A 20,926-nucleotide genomic window follows, 5' to 3' on the forward strand; every position below is an offset into this window, starting at 1 on the left:
CGGCCATTTAGTCCGTCTACAGATGCTTTTGGTTTTGATAAATATGATAGAAATCAGGACCAAAGATCACTATTATCCTAGCCCCACGGTGGGCGCCAAACTGTTTGCCCCGATTTTGGATAATCAATTAAATTTTTTAAGTGGGTATAGGATATGTGCTTGGGTCTTGATGTGTATTAGATAGAGAAAATATGTATATGAGGGTTCTTCAATAAAACGGCTAATGATGACGATTTGCTATGAATATAAACGTTTATAAACAATGTTGAATGCTTGATGGAAGAAACACAATATAAATGGAAACAAGTATCCTTGGCCGGATCAGATATTGAGAGAGAAATTGTATATATGAACTCTTTTATTATAAATGTTCTTGGAAAGTAAAGGAGCCAACCCTTTCAAAGGAAGGGGAGGTGCTCTATTTATAGTGTGACCTCCATGGGCTCCATACAATATGAACTAATAAAAATAATAGTAATAAGGACAGCTTTGCACGAATTTGGTGGGATTAGACTGACGGCGCCGTCTGACACACGCATGGTGGGTAGTTGACCATGACAGGACGCTACTGGCGCGTGGCTCGCGTGCAACGACCACACGTACCAACGGCTACTCGGACCAACGGCTACTCGGACCAACGGCCACGAATGCTCGGATCGCCGGCCTTGGCCGTTTCAATGACGCAGAAGGCAGATCAGTCGGTGCCCTCGCTTAACTTCGGCCCAAGCGTTACCCCGGTCAAGGGCGAATAGTATCCGGCACATTCTCATTCCTTCCGCCGGTTCCTCGTTCCACCGGTTTGCCTCGTACCCGGTTTTTACCGCATACAATTATAATATTCATCTTTACGTCTTGTCTACTTATCCTTATATAGCTTTCAAGTAGTTAAATATCTTCCAAAGTGTAGTTGTTGCTTCTAAGTTTTTGGTTCTTTCTGCTTCTGTGAATAAAAAAAATTGAGTTTGTGGATTTGGTGGGAAGATTTTGTGCATATTATTGTGGTGAAATCGATGATAAAATGAGCAACACCAGAAAGGCTGGTGTTATTATTTGCTTCATTGCTCGTTCACTTTGGATGGAAAACCCAGTTCATTAATGGTCTTGAATTGTGTGTCATTGTGTGCGAAAGAGAACAAACTTGATGTCACAAAGGGTAGACTTGGAAGAACATAAACAATTATGATTTAAATATGTTTTATTAAAAAAAAAGATACAAAAGGGAGGGTACTATAATATGTTAAATCACAAGGGAGATCAGTGTTATTGAGGCAAATATGGAGGGAGGTCTTCGAAATTATTCCTATATTTTAAATTAGTCAAATTAGCGAATAAGAAATAGTGTAAAGCCCATTTTACCCCGTTAACACTTTGGGTTTCAAAAATAATACCCCCTTCACATTTTGAATGAGACAATAAATTTCCTTGATCTTAAATCAGTGGTTAGATGTGTTGTATTATTGCATAAATTTTTAAAATGTCAAAAATGACCTTCAGTACTATAATTCCTGACATATCTTTCAGTAATTATAATTGTTAAATAATGATACTTTATAATTAGAGTTCATACTTTTTTTTTCTTTTGGTTTTATCTGGCCGTTAAACTTTACGTTATATTGTTTTTTATTTTAGAGCTCAAATTCTAAAAATTCTTGATATATCTCGTTATTTACATTATTATTATTACTAATTTTACTACAACAACAAACAAAAATTTAAAGGAATTTTCTATTTTTATGTTACATTTACATACTAAATGCTAACTGTTTTGGAAATTATTTTATTGGTAAATACTTTAATGAATAATGATAATCTTCAATATAAACATAAGGCAAAAGACATAGATTGAACCCTCAATTATATTCGAAAAGTCGACTTCACACTTCAACTAATCGGGCGACTTATTGCCCCCTACATAATGAAAAAGTGAATTTATTTACCTCTTGATACACATATAACCAATTTCAAAAAGAGAGGATTACACGCTCGCCTACCACGTCAGCGATATGTTAGCACCACATCAGAAATCTTCTAAATTTTTATTTTAATATTCTTTTCCTTTTCTTTTCTTTATTTATTAATTTTTCTTTTGTTAATTATATTTTATACTAATTAATTCTTAACTAACCATTAAAATCCTCCAATAATTATATCTTCTTCGTTTTCAAGACCTTCAATCTCCATTGGTTGTTTGATCCTTTTGGAAAATCAAACTTAGAGAACGAATAACTTTGATTTTTTCCTTTCTAAATGTATTGTGCTTCAACAAATGTTGGCCGGAATTTTTTCTTCCGGTAAAACGTCCATTTTCTCTGATCAATGTTCAACTTATTTCATTCATTTTTCTCATTTTAATTCCTTTCTTTTAGTATTACTTTGTTCAAAACCATCACGATCTTGCTAGCCTTTTCTACCAAGTTGGAGCTCAATGGTTTGAATTCCTTTTGGTTCCTGGGTTCTTACTCCTCCACCATAGCATGTCTCATCTTTTAAAAAGAGAAAACAAAAGTGAATCTGAAGAGAAAAATAAAGAATAATAAGATAGTTATGGAGTAGAAGTTGCTGGCGGTGGAGCGACGATAAGTTTTTAGATCTGTAAAATTGCTAAAATTCTTAAAAAAAAAATTGACATTAAGGAGAGTTTGGGTGAAAGTGAGAGTTTGAGAAAGATCAAGATTTGAAAGAAATGATTGAGATAATTTTGCTGGGCTTTGAAGAGTTTAAGAAGTTATTCTAGATTAATTGAATCTTGCTTTGAGGAGTGACTATTGTGGTGGAAGAGACACCATTTTTTTTTTGTGGGCGTTGTCGCTGGAGACGAGCTCGTCGGAGCTCCGGCACTGCCGAAAGTGGGTTGAGCTCATGAGATGGGAAAAAAATATGAACAAAAGGAAGGGGTGGGGTGTGATTACAAAAATATGAATTTTGCAATAAAGAAAAAAGAATAAATTTTAATCATAACGCGCCTCTTTTTTAATAACTTTTATATTTTGTGCATTAGCTCTCAGGGAGGCATTAAATTTTCATTTTTATTTCATCGGGAGAGTAACCCTCTGTTTGGATGGTTGTTTCTCGTGGTTCATTAATGTACAGTATAGTATGGTATAATATAGTGTTTTATTGTATTGTACTGTATTAATGAACACAATATTTGGATAGACTGTATCGTTTGTTGTGGTTTAATGACATTTTTATTGTTTGGTTTGACTGTATGGTACTGTATAATAACTTGTAAGTTTACTAAAGTACCCTTAACTTTTAATTAGAAATTAATTTATATATATTAATAAAACTCAGGCAAAGAATAAAATAGAAACTTTAAAAAATAAGTAGGTAGTGAGTGGGGGTGGGTGGTGTGAGGTGGGTGGTTGTGGGATGAGGGTGGGGGTAGTGGCTGGTAGGGTGGGGGTGAGTGGTTGTGGGGTTGGGTGGTGGTGAGAGGTAGTGGGTGGTGGAGGGGTGGGTGGTGTGAAGTGGATGGTTGTGGGATGAGGATTGGGGTAGTGGGTGGTAGGGTGGGGCGAGTGGTTGTGGGGGTGGGGTTGGGTGGTGGTGAGGGGTAGTAGGTGGTGAAGGGGTGAGTGGTGTGAGGTGGGTGGTTGTGGGGTGGGGTGGGGGTGGGTGGTAGGGTGGGGGTGGGTAGGGTGGATGGTGAAGGGTAAGGCAGTGGTGGGGTGGGGATGAGTGGTAGGGTGGGGGTGGGTTGGGGTGGATGGTGGAGGGTGGGGTATAATGGGAAATGAAATACGTAACCACGGAAAAATCACCAAATTCGTGGTTACAAAAATTGGGACTTTCATGGTTATATAACCATGGGATGAACTACGGGTTTACAATATCATACCACATAATTTTAAGAACGATGAAAACAAACATGATTGCATACAAAACCATACATTAATGAACCACGGGAAACCACCATCCAAACAGGGGGTAATAGGTCGCCCGATTAGTTGGAGGGTGAAGTTGACTTTTTAGGTATAGTTCAAGGTGCAATCTATGTCTTTTGCCTAAGCATAATTAATAGCTGATATTGTATTTAAAGTTTCTGAAAATTACTTGAAAATGTTAATTGATTTTTTTTTTGTTTCTTAGTATAAGAGATGAACGAGGTATTATTTTCTAACTCAAAATTTTAGGACCATTAACTAAAATTTACTCATTTATATACAATATTGATGCATATTTTATTTTTCATCATTTCGGATTCTTGATTTTAAAAGCATATTAAATATATCATAAATGGAAAGTTATTTTTGATGTGTTTCTTTTTTGAAAAAACTACTAGGCTTATGATATGTAAGAATGACATGAAAATAGAATAATATTTTTTACAAATCTGAATAGTTGTAATAAATTTTTTCTTCTTTTTTGTCTGATGAAATAAAGTTTCCAATAATAATGAAACTAAATAAAATGAATCAAGATAATTTGAAGCTTTAATAAAAAGTTCATTCAACAAAATGAGACTTTAAATATCAAAACAAAAATAATTAAAAAAAAAAGAGCGATAGAATTTAATTTTTGTACAATGCTATTGTTTATTTTTTAAATTATTTATAAGAGTGCATGGTATGATTAATATTAATTCAAGGCCGTTTTTGACATTTTTAAAAATACAGGCATAATCCTATTCCTTTGTAGCCATTGATTTAAGATCAAGAGATTTTATTATACCATTTAGAATATGAAGCGGTATTGTTTTCCAAATTCAAAATGTTAAGGGTATATAAATGATGATCATAACATGGTATCATATATTAACTGAGTAGACTCTTAAATGTCATATCATTACAATCTCTAAATGGTAGGACCAATATGAAAAAGTCATTAAGAGATAATAAAAATTCATTGAATTTCTTTTGATAATACTCTTCTTCCTTACCATTTTCTTGATGATGGCAAGGTAATAAGTACCATTCCTTTCTAGTCTAGATATGGATGGTAACAATTCAAGTACAGATACGTGTAATATCAAAATCAAAGACTCCTATTCATTTCTCGCATTATAAATAGTAGCATGTTCTTCTCACTTGTCAGAAAAAATATACACATACCCAAAAATTTATACTGTAAGCATGGCTATCAAGAGTGTTTCAGTTCTTGTTTGCACATTCCTTATACTTTTCATAGGTATTTCAAACGTGCATTAATTTCTCTATGTTATATTTGATACTTTTCATTCCTTTAATGAAAGACATGTTTGGTTTTGTTTATTAGGAAATGTACTTGTGCGTACCTTCGCTTAAATGTTCAAGAGGCTAGACTAATGTCATAATATGCTTTTTTTGTGCACCCTCAGTTTCAATTTATGTGAACCCATTTCCTTATTAGTCCGTACCAAAATGATGACCTCTTTCTATATTTGGAAATAAATTACCTCTATGCAATGATTTATGGCCACACAAAATATATGACTCATTTTACACCACAAGTTTAAAAGTCTTTTCTACTTTCTTAAACTCTGTGCCCAGTCAAATGAGTTCACATAAATCGTAACGGAGGGAGTATTTGATTCAAGTGATTAGTAGATGCAATTTTTTTATCTGTTAGAACTAATACGTCTTGGTTAAAAAATGTTGAAAAATTATTTATATCATTCAAGCATAAGATCATGCACATCTTTAAATAGTTACATTTAAAACATATAAACACTGATTAACAAAAATTCATACAGACATGTGCCCCCCCCCCCCCCCCCCCCCCCCAAACACACACACACATAACTTATGCACATTGCTGTGGTTTTGCAGGTTACAATAACATAGCTGATGCATCAGTGTGTTGCCAGGACCACAAGGTTAGTCCATGTGTACATGGTAGAGATGATAATCCAGAGTTTGATGGCAAATGTTGGTTATTATGCATTAATGATTGTGAGAATGGAGGACAATGTATAAATAACAATACATGTCACTGCAAATGTTAGCTTCATTTCTACATAAAATTAAATATGAAAGATGGATTTGAATTTATTCATTAAAGGGCATTTTAGTCCTTTTGTATTGGATTACAATGTATGTTTTAAATCTTTGAAGTATGTTTCCTTTTAATAAGATCCCGGTAAGTTATTCTTTTCACGATATTTATGATACGAGCCAAAAATTTGGTCATTATAATTAGATATATCCGGTCCTGGATAATCATTCAACTAAATAAAGATAAAAATAGTTGAATAAATATCTCATTCTAAGTAGGCGTTTGGCCATAAAAACCAAGTACTTTTCACTTTATTTGGAATTTTGGAGTTGGAGTTGAAGTTGGGGTTGAAGATGAAGTTGTATTTGGTTATAATTTTTGCAAATGATATTTGGTAGTTTGAATGTATTGAAAGTGAAAAAAGTGAAAAAAATAAAATCAAAACAAGGTTTTAGTTGTTTTTCAAATTCCATATATGCTGATTTCCAAATAAAGTGAAATAATTTTTAGAAAAAAAGTGAAAAAAATTCATGAACAAACGGGTCCTAAGTATTTCTTCCATTAATCCCGTTTAGCCACGAATTAGTAAAAAAATTTTAAAAAAAAAGTTAGTTATGGCAAAATTTAGCGACGGATTAGAGACGAAGGTCGAAGCTAGCTAATACTTTTTTTTTATTATTATTATTATTATTATTTATAATGGGTAGCCCCGAAAACATTATGTATTCGAAATTTCAATTTTCTTTAGTGGCTCATGATTTATCCTAGTTGTACATTTCAGTTACAATTTACAACTTGAGTACTTTTTTTTTGGGGCCTTCACATTTCCTAAATTAGTTGCACAAATAGATTTGGATATTTCATTTATCCTATTGCCTACATTATATTGTTACTTTAAGTTAATTTAGCAAAAATAATAACATAATAGATAAGCTCAAGTTTCACTTGGTAGGTAATTTAGGTTGAGTATAAATCATGTCCCATCTTGGTTTGCAATCTTGATCTGGTTCTACTAGGCTTACATTCTTCTGATCATATTGTATAATTTATAATCTACTCCACATGTCTGCTCGTTCTCCCAAGTATCCTCCTCCACCAGATGATACCTCAATTGAACCTTTACCGAAGCTATCTCTTTTGATCTCAACTTCCTAGCCTGCCGATCCAAAATGGCTACCGACTCCTCCTCATAAACCAGTTTTTGGTCAAACAACACTGAATCCCACTGGATCATATGAGAACCATCCGTGTGGTACTTCTTCAGCATTGAAACACGAAACACAAGTGAACACCCGAAAAACCATGAGGCAAGGCTAACTGGTACGCTGGACAATCTCAAAGAGCCCAATAAACCTCGAGCTTAACTTAGCCTTCTTTCCAAACCTCATCAAACCTTCATGGGTGAAAACTTCAATAAAACCCTCTTTCCGACCATGAACCTCAAATCACGAACCTTCCTATCCGCATAACTCTTTTGGATACTATGAGCCCTGAGAAGCCTATCCTGAATCAACTTAATTAACATTATCTAAGGAAAGTCTCAACAAATATGAACCTTAAATGCATCAAACCAACCAATTGGAGAATGACATCTTTTACCATACAAAGCCTCAAATGTGCCATCAATGATCGAATGATAACTGTTGTTGTAAGCAAAATCCGCCAAAAGCTAGGACTGATCTCAATGACCACAAAATCAATAACACAAGTCTGCAACATATCCTCCAAAGCCTGTCACGATCCAATTTAGCTAAGTCGCGCGGGCACCTACCTTTCCCACCTCGGTAGGTGAACCCTCAACCCAACAATAGTAAAAACATAAACAAATAATTAAATAAGCAGAAGAGATAAAATCTCGTACGTCTGACGATAATAATACAGAAAATATGCGAAAGTAAGGAAACTACACCTGAGTGTCTGGTCTAATCGATACAAGAGCATCTAACTAGAATCTACAAGTTTGGAATATCAATAATACATCAAGTCTGAATATGTCTCGGAATAGAAAATAAGACATAAAAAAAGAAGAATCTTCAAGGCGGTGGATGTCACGTGCTTACCCTGTAGACTCTAAGCAACTCTCGGAGCGACTATCAGCCACGAGAAACACAGGTCAATCCCACCTGGAATTCTACATTCATAAAAGAATGCAACAAGTGCAGGTCAGTACAAACCATAGTACTGGTAGGTACCATAGGCCGACTAAGTTTAGCTTGTTGACACCCAATTTTGTCCCTCTTTTATTTAGTTTACTCGGATTTATAAATTTACTAACGATCTAAATACTTTATTTTTCACGATATTTTATTTCTACTACTATTAACATCACTAATTTTATTTTCAACATTTATGAGCATTACTTTATCATAAATTTTAAACAGTTAGTCATCGTTCTGTTTTCAGGTTCAGATTCGTTAAATTAATTACTAGACAACACTTTCTAAAATCCTTATTTTTCTACATATTAATTATTAATTATCTTGACATAGTATATATTGTACTAGTACTCAAATTAGAAGCCCAAGAATAATTGAAATAGAGGAGGAAAATCAATAATTTTCAGCCAAACTATTAGCCCAGTCCATTACCCTTAAACTACCCAAACGACCAGCCCATTCGTTTCTACCCGGTCCAGCCCATATCCTAAATTACCCAGCCCAATTTTATTTCCCCAAAAACCTAATCCATATCCCTCTTTCTTTTCCCTCATCTCTCTCTTCACTCCCTTACCCGCCTCCTCTGTCCTCTCTCTTTTCCCTCTCCCTTCACCCCTCACGTTCTCTCCACCATCATCAACTCCACTCCCGCTCCTCCTCACCCCGCTCCACTTCACGCTCCCTCTCTGTCCCTCACCATACCTCTGTCCCCCCCCACGTTCTCTGCCATCTCCACACTCCCATGTCTCCCATGCGTCTGTCATCTTTGTCTCCTACGCCTCACGCTCCCCATTTCTTTCCTCTCTCCTCTCTCATTCTTCCACGAATTTGGTCAAACATAAAGGGGCAAAAAACCCTTCTGACATTTCTGAACAAAAGCTACAGAGATTCGATTTTGATTTTTTTCAAAGGGGTATTCGATTTCAAATCCCGCTTAAAAATTCGAACAGAAACGAAACCCTAGCCGTCATCTCACTATAAATACATCTTGAAAACCTCAAGAAAAGGGGGACACGGATTAGGGAATTATTAGTCATACACGAATATTTCCTCTCACAAAAGTCTTTGAGTCTTTTTTTTAAAATCTGGTCTTGAACATATTTCCTTAGCACATTCTTACAATTTCCCATTTCTTCGATTACCACTCGAAACTCTAAGGTCGTTTAAACATTCCGTTCTGTTTGGGTGGACTTTAGCCGTGACAACGATTTTGGAGTTTAGTTGTGTCGAGTCCTAATCTATTCATAACGAGAGAGTATATTCGACGTCGTCGACACCCACTTCACTGCGCACAAAAAAGGTAAACTTCGACACATTTATCGCTTATCGTCTTTAATCTCTGTTCGGTTTAAGAGTTTAAGTTATTCTGCCGTCTTTAGTAGTTATATATTTTTCTTTATTTTGTAGCGTTTGTTTGATGTTTGGGAGCTGGTAGGATAAGATATCAATTGCTAAAAAAGGAATTGGAAAGACTTATATTGTAGTTCGGATGCTTAGACTTAACTTCAGGACTTAGAATCTATCGAAAGTCGAATATACATAGGATATACAGTGGGTGATCAAGGTAAGAAGAAGGTATACATTCGATATACATCTGATATACACACCGTGGTGTGTATACCTTAAGTATATTGTGTATATGATTAAAACAGGCCACCACTGTCTCTCTTTTACTCTATTTGTTCAACAATATACCCTATCAGGAATGTAATTTGATTGTTTAGATACGATGAATGGTTATATGGTATGTCGATGTTGGTTACTGATTTGATTTGGTCTATGGTTTATGTTCTATGCTCAGTTCTATTAGCACCTTTTTAGTTCATAGACACAGAAAGTTCTATGTTAGTCATTTGTTGATAGTTTGTGGATTCAAATTCTGCTCAGTGAGTGTATTGTTAAAATCTGCTGGCATACCTTGGTTACAGAGATTTATTTTCTTGAATAACTCTGTTGTACCTGCTTAATTGAAGTTGTTTGTCATATATATATATATATATATATATATATAATGGAGCATGTTTGGGTCAGATGTTGTACAACCTTGAATCTGTTCAGTTTTATTGTGACCTAGCATGTGTTTGCCTAGTGTGTCCTAATGGTAGCATCATATTATGTCCGCTTGTTTATTTTCTAGGCCTAATTTCATTATGTGATAGTTTTATACAAATTGGTTTCAGTTACCACATTAGTCTATTTAAACTAGTTTCATGCTCCTCTTGAACCTACAACCATGGATGCAATGTCATTATTGGTGTTAACTCCTTGATAAGTCTGCTGCTGTACCTTCCCACTTTGAGATATTCCCTCTGTGTATTTACTGAATGGAAACATTCCACTTAGCTCTGCATCAATGTTTTAAGTTGGTGTCAATCTGATTCGCCTTTAGCCATCCCTGAGATGCCATACTATGAAACGCTATCTTATTGTGCTTATCTACCTTGTCCAACTTGTTTGATTTTGTGATCATGATTGATATTTACACTCTTCTGAAATAAGTCTTTTTTTATGCCTTTCTCATCTTAGTATGCACACTTGACATATCTACTTAAAGTTTAGTTATACTTAGCTTAACTGATTAGGACTGACTTACTATTTACTAGATAGGTCATTATGTATCATCAAGTGAATTTTGCACCTACTTCTCAAACATATTGTAACCTGCCTGTCCTCTTTCATCTTGACTGTTACATATCCTTGTTATCTTGTGTTATTGTTTCCTTCTGATTTCAGCATGACCCTCCAGCTCTCTTCCGATTTGCTTTCTTGTGTTTGTTAAGTGCTCTTTCTCTTTCTTGGTATGTTATAAAAGGCTAAAAGGAACTGAAATTAGGAGACAAATTGGAGGAATAGAGTATCTAAATCAGTGGGGAATAAATATTGGTTAAATGAGACACAAGCTGATCTATAAACTGACCCTGACCCTTGGGATGCTCCCTCTTTGGTGATTTGGTTCGAAAACTGTATGGCTGGTACCTTTAATTTGCTGTTGGTTCTGGTGCTATAAAAATCAGAATGGATCCAAAGCGACTAAACATTTAAAAGCCTAGTTCAGCAATTTTAAATCTATCCACGTGATCTGTTGAGTCGTGAGAAGATGTTCGAAATTTCTTTGTTGATAAAACACATTAGCTGAGCATTATTTCATCATTTCTTAAATTTGAATCTGGTTAGGCTTACTAAAAAGAGTGATAAGATTAGAAGGGTATACATCCTCGTATGTTGTTTGTTGGATTTGTAAGAATGTTGAGGATTGCCATGCCCAGTTAACATGTGAAAGGAAACTGCCAAATCCTGTTTATGTAATCAATGTTGTGCCGACTGTCTATCTTATATTTACGCTTAGAGTATTCACATTGGTTTATCTTTGCATGTTTTTCTATCGGATTTTCTGTTTGTTGTGTGGCATACCTCGAAGTATACATGAATATATGAACCTTAGTATGCACTTGGTGTATATAGGGGTCGTATATCAGTGCATATCCTTCAGTTACACTAGATATACTCCGGATACTGTGCATATATCAGTCGTTGCATACGTCCGAACCCTCCCATGTCTAATGCACAGTAAATATCATACGCTTCGATTCATCTATGTTTGGTTGTTGCCCTGTTTACATGTGGCGCATGGCGGCTGAATTTATATACACATGAGGTATGCTTAGATATACATATGGCCTACTGATTTGCTATTTTTCTTGAATTTGTATTTTACCTATTTAATCTTATTTATTGACCACATCCTAATCCGTTTTCTTCTCATTTTTGTGCATGATCATCTCGCACACGAGTCCGAGGGATTCGTTTTCATCCGTATTTGGCATTGGGTTAAAAGCCCAACATGATTCCATTCTCTATCCAGCCGCAACAATCCAAAAATGACTGGGCCAAAGCCCAACAACAGCCTAGTCAAAGCAATCCTAAAATGGGCTGAGCCCATTTAACTTATTTGCCCTTCCATTTCGTTTTCTTTGGTGTATTTAATTTGTGTTGTATGACTAACACTTTTATTTGTTAATTTAGATGAACTTTAGCAAATTAGTGAAGTTTAGTTTAACAATGGGTAGTTAATTCAAAGAGAACTAACAATTAGCTTCATTAGTTTATGTTGAAATTATTTATTATCCACAATATTTATCTTTTAGAATAATTGATTTTCAAATAATATGACTATATATTTTTTTAAGTTAAGTGAATCATATTTTATTCTTACTATCTCATGAACTTCAAAACATCGTTAAATAGGAGTTCAATCATATTTTATAAACATTTACAAGATTTATCCAATTATACACATTTTTTAGCCGAAATTGTTTAAATAAAGAGTGATAAAAAAAAGATAGAAAGAAACTTAGGGACTTTTCATCGTATTTAAGAACATAAGTCTAGGCATTTCTATACCACCATATTCATATAACATCATTTCATCTAAAGATAACATTTAACAAATCATCTTTTAAAAGGCTATTATTCATAGGCAAATCATCTTATTTTCTACAAATCTTATTTTTTGAGTAACATTATTATATTTTTCATTTAAGGCCTTAACAATATCTTTAAGTCTCATTTAACATTTAGGATCTTCTTTTACGCAAATTATTATGTTTTTTTCTATAAGTATTATCTTAAACAACACTATTATATTTTCATTTAAAACTTTAACAACATTTTATAAGTTGTATTTCAAAATAGCATTAAAAGTGTTCTTTTATACAAATTATTATTTTTCTACAAGTTCTATTTTAAATAGCGTTCTTACATGTCTATCTATAACTTTAGTCATACTTACAAAACTACTTTCTTTTTCTATAACACCATATTTACACTTAGCCTAATTAATTATAAGTCCGGTCGGTCAATCATTGTTAATGGGTCTTAAAGGGTGCCTAATACCTTCCCTTTAGACTAATTGAACCCTTACCTAGAATCTTAAGTTTCGCAGACTTAAACAGAGTTAACTTTAAACATAACTTTAATAAACTCTAGGTGTCCTAATTCACCATAAATAATTAGGTGGCGACTCCTTAAAATAAACAAACAAAAACAGGAATCTCCAATACGTCGTACTTCTACTTTAATCCCGGTTAAAAATGGGGTATGACAGCTTGGCGACTCCACTGGGGAATTACTTAGGTTCTAACCATAACGGGCTTAGTTTAAATAGGTTTTGTGTGCTTATTTTAATTACTTTATTTGTTTGTTAACTGTTTTTACATGCTATTAATTGTTTGCTTGATATAAACTGTTTGTTTGATATAAACTGTTTATGTGTTACTGCTTTGATAAACTGTCATTCCGTTCATATTTCTTCCACTCCTGAAAAACTCACACATATTCACACTCAAAACGGCTTCGCGGTTCGCGCCCGTTCACTATTAAATTACCTTTTAGTTGGATCGATCTTGTGGATTTAGTCGATCGGCGGTGCAGTCGACGGCCACGGACTTTCCACTCCCAAGTTGTCCGCTTGGGGGAACCTTGTGTCATAGGAAGCCAACTCTTAGTCAGCTTAAGATAGAGCTAAACCAACACCCTTTATTAAGTGCATACATTTTATGACCTAGGAGGTTTAATACCCTTGGTGTATTAAACCCATTAGACGACTTTACCCAAACGTCCAAGCGGGTTCACGACCCCGAGTGACACCAATCATACTTTATGTGCATGTTTGAAGGATAATTGTGCCTAAATATTGACTATTTGCTCTAGTTAATTAAACTTTAGAAGGGAGGGAATGACTAACGTTTCTGTGACAGGTATGGATGTGCATTGGAGTACAATGAATGATGAAGATCAATGACATCACAAAACGGAGCTGAAATTTAGATATTGTATTTACTTTACTCAGATTAGGAAATACTTTATGTTGTATTCATTTGACATGTAATAAATATTACACAACTTTTGTACTTTATTTTGGGGAAATAGAATTTGTTTAATTAATCAAAGCAACGGGATGACGTATTATGACACACTTTACCCTTCAAACAAACGATAGGCCTACCTCTGGCACAAAGAGGTCACATGCATATTAGGACGCGTTATTGTTTGATATGCTTGTTTGACAACTTGTTTGACTTTATTTGATAAATTATTTGCTACATGTCTTACTTGACTTTACGTGATCTTGACTTTACCTAGAGATGTTCATGAGACTAACATAATTTATACTTTATGTTTCTTTTATCTTATTCCAAAAAAAAAAAAAGTTGATTCGTGTTGACACTCGAGCTGGCTGACCATCCTTACCTCACAAGGTCAAAGACATCATCATTACCGCGACGTAGTTGGGATATTCAAGGAAAAGAAGTTATTATGTCTGATCCAACCGCATCTATTTCAACTGGTGTGGAAAACATCGTGATCTCTAGCGATCCGCCCGAGATTTCTGAACACAGGACTACTATTCAACATGATGAACATATCGCCCGCCTGACTCAAGAAATTGAGAATCTACGTGGAGAACTAAATCGGGTTAAGGACTTGACCAATTTATCCATCACACTCCAAAATTCACCTCCTGAACCTAGAAATACTGCACCAGACCCACCTCGTTTCCCATCACTCGAATCCCCAGTTCCTGAGCATTTTCCTCCCCAAAACAATGCATCTACCAACAACAACTTACCTCCGATCACCCCCGCAAATCCACCAAATCTATCATCCGCCTATACTCCTCCACAAAATCAACCACCCACTTACACTACCTATGCTACTCATAATCCACCACCCGTCAACCCACCAAATCAATCGCTAGTTCACACTCCCTATGTTCCTTTGCCCACCAACACTAATCCACTACCCACAACCACTCATCTAAACCCACCAAATCAAACACCTACAAACACCACTTATAACACACCACCTCCGGTCCAAAACACTCCCATCGCCCAAACTTATCCAACCCAGCATATACACGGGGCACACTTTGTCACCCCTAATGCACAATGCGTTCCTCCGGTATATGCCGCAGAAACACAAGCCTTTACCAATCCAATAACGGTCAGGTTCCAACCCGAAGTAGATCAATACGAAGAAATGGAAAAGGATGCAAAGGCAGGGGCAGATAACATATTGCTAAAAGAGATCCACAGTCTCAAAGAAGCAATGAGAAACCTTCAAGTTGCTAGGGGAACCAAGAGTGTAGAATACGAAGATCTCTGTGTTCAACCTGACGTTGATTTACCCGTAGGCTACAAACCACCGAAATTTGATACATTCAATGGAACAGGCGACCCTCATACACACTTAAGGGCTTATTGTTGCAAACTGGTTGGAGTAGGTAGAGACCAGAACATAAGAATGAAACTCTTCATAAGAAGCTTATCTGGCGAAGCACTTTACTTGGTATACACAACAGGATGTCCATAAATGGCGTGGTTGGAGTGACATGGCGCAAGACTTTATGGACAGGTTCAGTTTTAACACCGATATCACGCCGGATAGAGTCTACATGACTAAGTTAACCAAGAAAGTAGCTGAGACATTCCGCGAGTATGCGTTACGTTGGAGATCAGAAGCGGCCAGGGTTCAACCTCCGATGAATGATAGAGAAATGACTGCTACCTTCATTGAATGCCAGGCTGGCATATTTTACGAGAAAATGATAGGTATGATGGGACAAAAATTCACAGAAGTTGTCCGAATGGGAGAAGCCTTAGAAGAAGGAATCAAATCGGGGAAAATTCAGGATCTTATTGCTTTACAAGCAATAAACAAAGCTATTCAATCTGGTTCTATCAACGGGGTTAAAAAGAAGAAAGAAGATGTCGCTGCAGTCATGAACGCCCGAGGGCATGAGCCGAGCCAAGCCGTTCCATACTTTAACCACCCACAACAACCTTTCTACCCTTACCACTACCCTGAACCCTACCAAGCTCCACTATCCCCTTACCCTGTCTACAACGCCCAAGCAAACTACTACCAACCCCGAGCGTCTCCACATCAAAACCCACGTCCGTATAAACCCAACCAAGCTCCAGCTTACCAAAATCGGCCACATACTATACCTAGAGCCCGTCCAAGCCCTGACACCAAAAACACCCGTAATTACACTCAGATCGCTGAACCCTTGGCTCAACTATTCGAAAGAATGAAAGCAGCAGGCATAATACAACCGATTGAAGGGAAAATTCCCGAACCTATCCCAAAATGGTTTGATGGTTCCAAACGCTGTGCATACCACTCTGGAGTTGTTGGGCACGCCACTGAAGATTGCTATGGACTTAAAAACAAAATCGAAGACCTGATTAAGGAAGGAGTAATCCAGCTCGCTGAAGCTAAGCCCAATGTGGTCAACAATCCTTTGCCTGCTCACGGAGGTGCCAAGATTTGAAGGAGTCCAGTGCGGAAAGGGACATGTCATCAACTTTTGTCGTTCCCGTGAACAATCCAAAGACAAACACACATGAAGATTACTGCTACAACTACTCACAACATCGAGACACCTACCACACGAGATGCCGAACCAGGGGAGACGCTGAAGAATTGGACTCGTACTCCGTCCCCGATTCGCCGGGAGTCTTGGTAGCATGAACATGTAGTGAATGTTTTTTCTTTTATTGATGCTTGAACCGTACCCAAAATTTTATTTGGTTTGCTTCATCTTATGGAAGTTTGAATTGCAAAAACTATGAATGCATTTCTGATTCTCCTTAATCATCTATTTTCTACTTTATTTATCAAAACTGTCAACTTTACGATTGTGACATAAAATGAACGAATAGACAACATACATCCCGAGAGAGTAACAAAGAAACTAGGGGACAAGACAAGATTCCACTCGAAAGAAATTGAAATATCCGCTAGGTGATGACATAAGCCTGAAAGCTAGCAATCCAAGAAGAAATCGAAGGACGACATTAGGTTAGACAACCTAGTTTGCAACCTTTACTTAACGTTACGAACTACGCTTGACCTGATTCCTCGGTGGATACGTAGGCAGCCCACATAAGGACTCGGTCATACTAGGTTAAAACTTTTACCGTGCGTACGAACTACGCTGACCTGATTCCCATGGGGGATACGTAGGCAGCCCACGTAGGGTTCGGTTGCTTTACAACGAAAATCCAAAAAAATATCTTATGCGTACGAACTACGTTCCGACCTGATTCCCATGGTGGGATACGTAGGCAGCCCACATAGGGTTCGGTTGCACTATAACAGAAAATAAAAAATCCTTTAACAAACGATACGAACTACGCTGACCTGATTCTCATGGTGGGATACGTAGGCAGCCCACATAGGGTTCGGTTGCTTTTAGAACAAAAAAAAAATCAAAAGGTTTTGCATGCATACGAACTACGTTCTAACCTGATTCTCATGGTGAGATACGTAGGCAGCCCACATAGGGTTCGGTTGCGCTATAACGGAGAAATCTAAAAAAAACATTACACAAAGAAAACCACACAGGGCCTGAGTCCTTCGTGGGATTCGTAGACTATCAACATACAGATCCGTCGCACCTAGATAAAATCCAACAAACCTTTTACTGTTTATATAACAGAACTACGCTGACCTGATTCCCTTGGTGGGATACGTAGGCAATCCACATCGGGTTCGGTCCCTTTATTAGAAAACTTCAGACCATTTTATGTTTCATGAACTACGTTCTGACCTGATTCCTTGGCGGATACGTAGGCAACCTATACAAGGTTCGGTCACACCACAACATAAGTTTAGCATACCCTTTTGAACCCAAAACTGGGGCATGTTTTGAAAAGATATAGACAAAAGAACAGTTGGACATCGACAAAATTAAGGCTACCAGATAGGAAGTATTATAGACCAATTACTTTAGAAGTGTCACAATCTGAAGTTGGCAGAAATATTTTACAACTTACATACACATATTTATGCATATATATTTCCTTATATACATATATTTACATATATATCTTTCCTTACATACATACGTTTACATATACATATTTCACAACTTATATACGTATAGTTACATTCCTTTATACATATACTTACATACCTACCTTTCAAATGAAATACTTTCTTTCAATTATTTCACTACTGTTTATCTACCGAGGCTTAAACGGAGATCACAAGATCCAAACAAACAAGACGAATGGAGCGCCAACCACGTCAAGCTTCGAGTCAACACGAATCAACTTCCCTCTCCCAAGCTAAGAATTTTTCTTTGAGTGCAGGAACTTAAGACCGCGAGATCAACAGTCAAGTCTATCAATCATGGCAGAAAAGCATCATCTGGCTCAATATGGCCTCGCCTAAAAAGCCAAACGGCTTTATTTCTAACTGTATCTTTAATTTTTATTTTATCACAATAACTTTATGACTTTATATACCTGTTTTGTAGGCTGACGAAGTTGGAGGCGAATTAAATCAGGATCGCACGTCATTAGTTCAGCCTGTCACGATACCATCAACATCATAAGCCAAACGGATATTCTACCGCTTTGGTCCATACTTTACCAATTACTTTATCATATACTTCACTAGCTTTAACCATTTTACTCTGAACTTTGCAGGAATTATTGTCAAGTCCCCGAAGACAACTGGAGACACATCATCAAATCTCTGAAGACAACCGGAGAAGTATTATCAAGTCCCCGAAGACACGTCATCAAATCTCTGAAGACAACCGGAGATGTATCATCAAGTCCCCGAAGACAACCGGAGACGCATCATCAAATCTCTGAAGACAACCGGAGATATATCATCAAGTCCCCGAAGACAACCGGAGACGCATCATCAAATCTCTGAAGACAACCGGAGACGCATCATCAAATCTCTGAAGACAACTGGAGACAGATCATCAAGTCCCGAAGACAACCGGAGATGCATCATCAAGTCCCCGAAGACAACCGGAGACATATCATCAAGTCCCCGAAGACAACCGGAGATATCGCATGGCTACACGGCCTCACCTGCATAAGCCAAACGGCTATACACTTACTTTACTCCTTACTTCATTTCTTTATTTCATCATCTACTTTACCTACTTTAACGAATTTACCTTAAATTTCGCAGATATCATTTATCATCGAGTCCCGGAAGACAGCCGGAGGCCCTATCACTATCATCTTCCACTACAACTAGAGAACTTATCACATCCTCGGTATACGCATCACACATTCATTCAAGTCCCTGAAGACAACCAGAGACGACATTGGCCACACGACTTCATCTTCATTCCCACACTCATATTTACCATCATTTTATTTTATTTTACACTTTCAGCTTTATTACTAATTTTGACGTGAATTTCAATTTTGGCAGAAAATACAACCTGCAGGGACGCAACACAACGTGGAACTTTATCTTACGCAATGAACTGGGGCAAATTTGCTGGAGAGGAATATCAAACTCACAAGCAAAGGTCACGAATCTACTCTCGAAACTCAATTCCACCTATGTCCACAAACACGTGATATGTAGGTTAAATTCTCTTTCACATCCTCCGCTAAAACTCTACTAAATCTACTCTTTTCACAATCTCATATTCCTTTCTACACCCCCAGTGTCTCCATAGCTCAACACTGAGGCATCTTTGAAGGATTTACATCGTGCCTAGTATGGTCCTACTTAAAGGTGTGTTGCGCGCCACATTTATAATTAGGAGGCTATAAGCATATGTTCTATCCTTGAACGTTCTCGTCACCCGTCTACAACTCCCGCAAGTTTATGAATCCACAAAACTTTCGAACTACACATGGCCTGATTCTCGTGCAACCCGAGATATGTAGGCAACTCGAAACTGAGATTCGGCCATAATTCTTTATAATTCCTTCGGTCCTCATAATATTTTCCATCAATTTTCCTAAATCGTACTTTCTTACAAACTCATATTCGTCGGTCCAAACAAAATTGGCTACTACGTCAACTTCTTCGCCCGAAGATTCTTACATCATCTCCGGTCGAAGAGGGGCATCTGTTGACACCCAATTTTGTCCCTCTTTTATTTAGTTTACTCGGATTTCTAAATTTACTAACGATCTAAATACTTTATTTTTCACGATATTTTATTGCTACTACTATTAACATCACTACTTTTATTTTCAACATTTATGAGCATTACTTTATCATAAATTTTAAACAGTTAGTCATCGTTCCGTTTTCGGGTTCGGATTCGTTAAATTAATCACTAGACAACACTTTCTAAAATCCTTATTTTTCTACATATTAATTATTAATTATCTTCACATAGTATATATTGTACTAGTACTCAAATTAGAAGCCCAAGAATAATTGAAATAGAGGAGGAAAATCAACAATTTTCAGCCAAACTATTAGCCCAGTCCATTACCCTTAAACTACCCAAATGTCCAGCCCATATCCTAAATTACCCAGCCCAATTTTATTTCCCCAAAAACCTAATCCATATCCCTCTTTCTTTTCCCTCATCTCTCTCTTCACTCCCTTACCCGCCTCCTCTGTCCTCTCTCTTTTCCCTCTTCCTTCACCCCTCACGTTCTCTCCACCATCATCAACTCCACTCCCGCTCCTCCTCACCCCGCTCCACTTCACGCTCCCTCTCTGTCCCTCACCATACCTCTGTCCCCCCCCCCCCCCCCACGTTCTCTGCCATCTCCACACTCCCATGTCTCCCATGCGTCTGTCATCTTTGTCTCCTACGCCTCACGCTCCCCGTTTCTTTCCTCTCTCCTCTCTCATTCTTCCACGAATTTGGTCAAACATAAAGGGGCAAAAAACCCTTCTGACATTTCTGAACAAAAGCTACAGAGATTCGATTTTGATTTTTTTCAAAGGGGTATTCGATTTCAAATCCCGCTTAAAAATTCGAACAGAAACGAAACCCTAGCCGTCATCTCACTATAAATACATCTTGAAAACCTCAAGAAAAGGGGGACACGGATTAGGGA

At 36.9% G+C, this 20,926-nt stretch overlaps 1 long non-coding RNA gene across 1 annotated transcript; it reads left to right on the forward strand.

Moving 5' to 3' along the window:
* The first annotated feature begins 5,047 nt into the window (after window positions 1-5,047).
* On the forward strand, window positions 5,048-6,005 carry LOC132602157 (uncharacterized). Its single transcript, XR_009567628.1, has 2 exons — window positions 5,048-5,130; window positions 5,751-6,005. It is a non-coding gene; the product is annotated as an uncharacterized LOC132602157 (long non-coding RNA).
* The last annotated feature ends 14,921 nt before the right edge of the window (window positions 6,006-20,926 follow it).

Source organism: Lycium barbarum, chromosome 7 (genome assembly GCF_019175385.1).
Source record: "Lycium barbarum isolate Lr01 chromosome 7, ASM1917538v2, whole genome shotgun sequence".
NCBI classification, from domain to species: Eukaryota; Viridiplantae; Streptophyta; class Magnoliopsida; order Solanales; family Solanaceae; genus Lycium; species Lycium barbarum.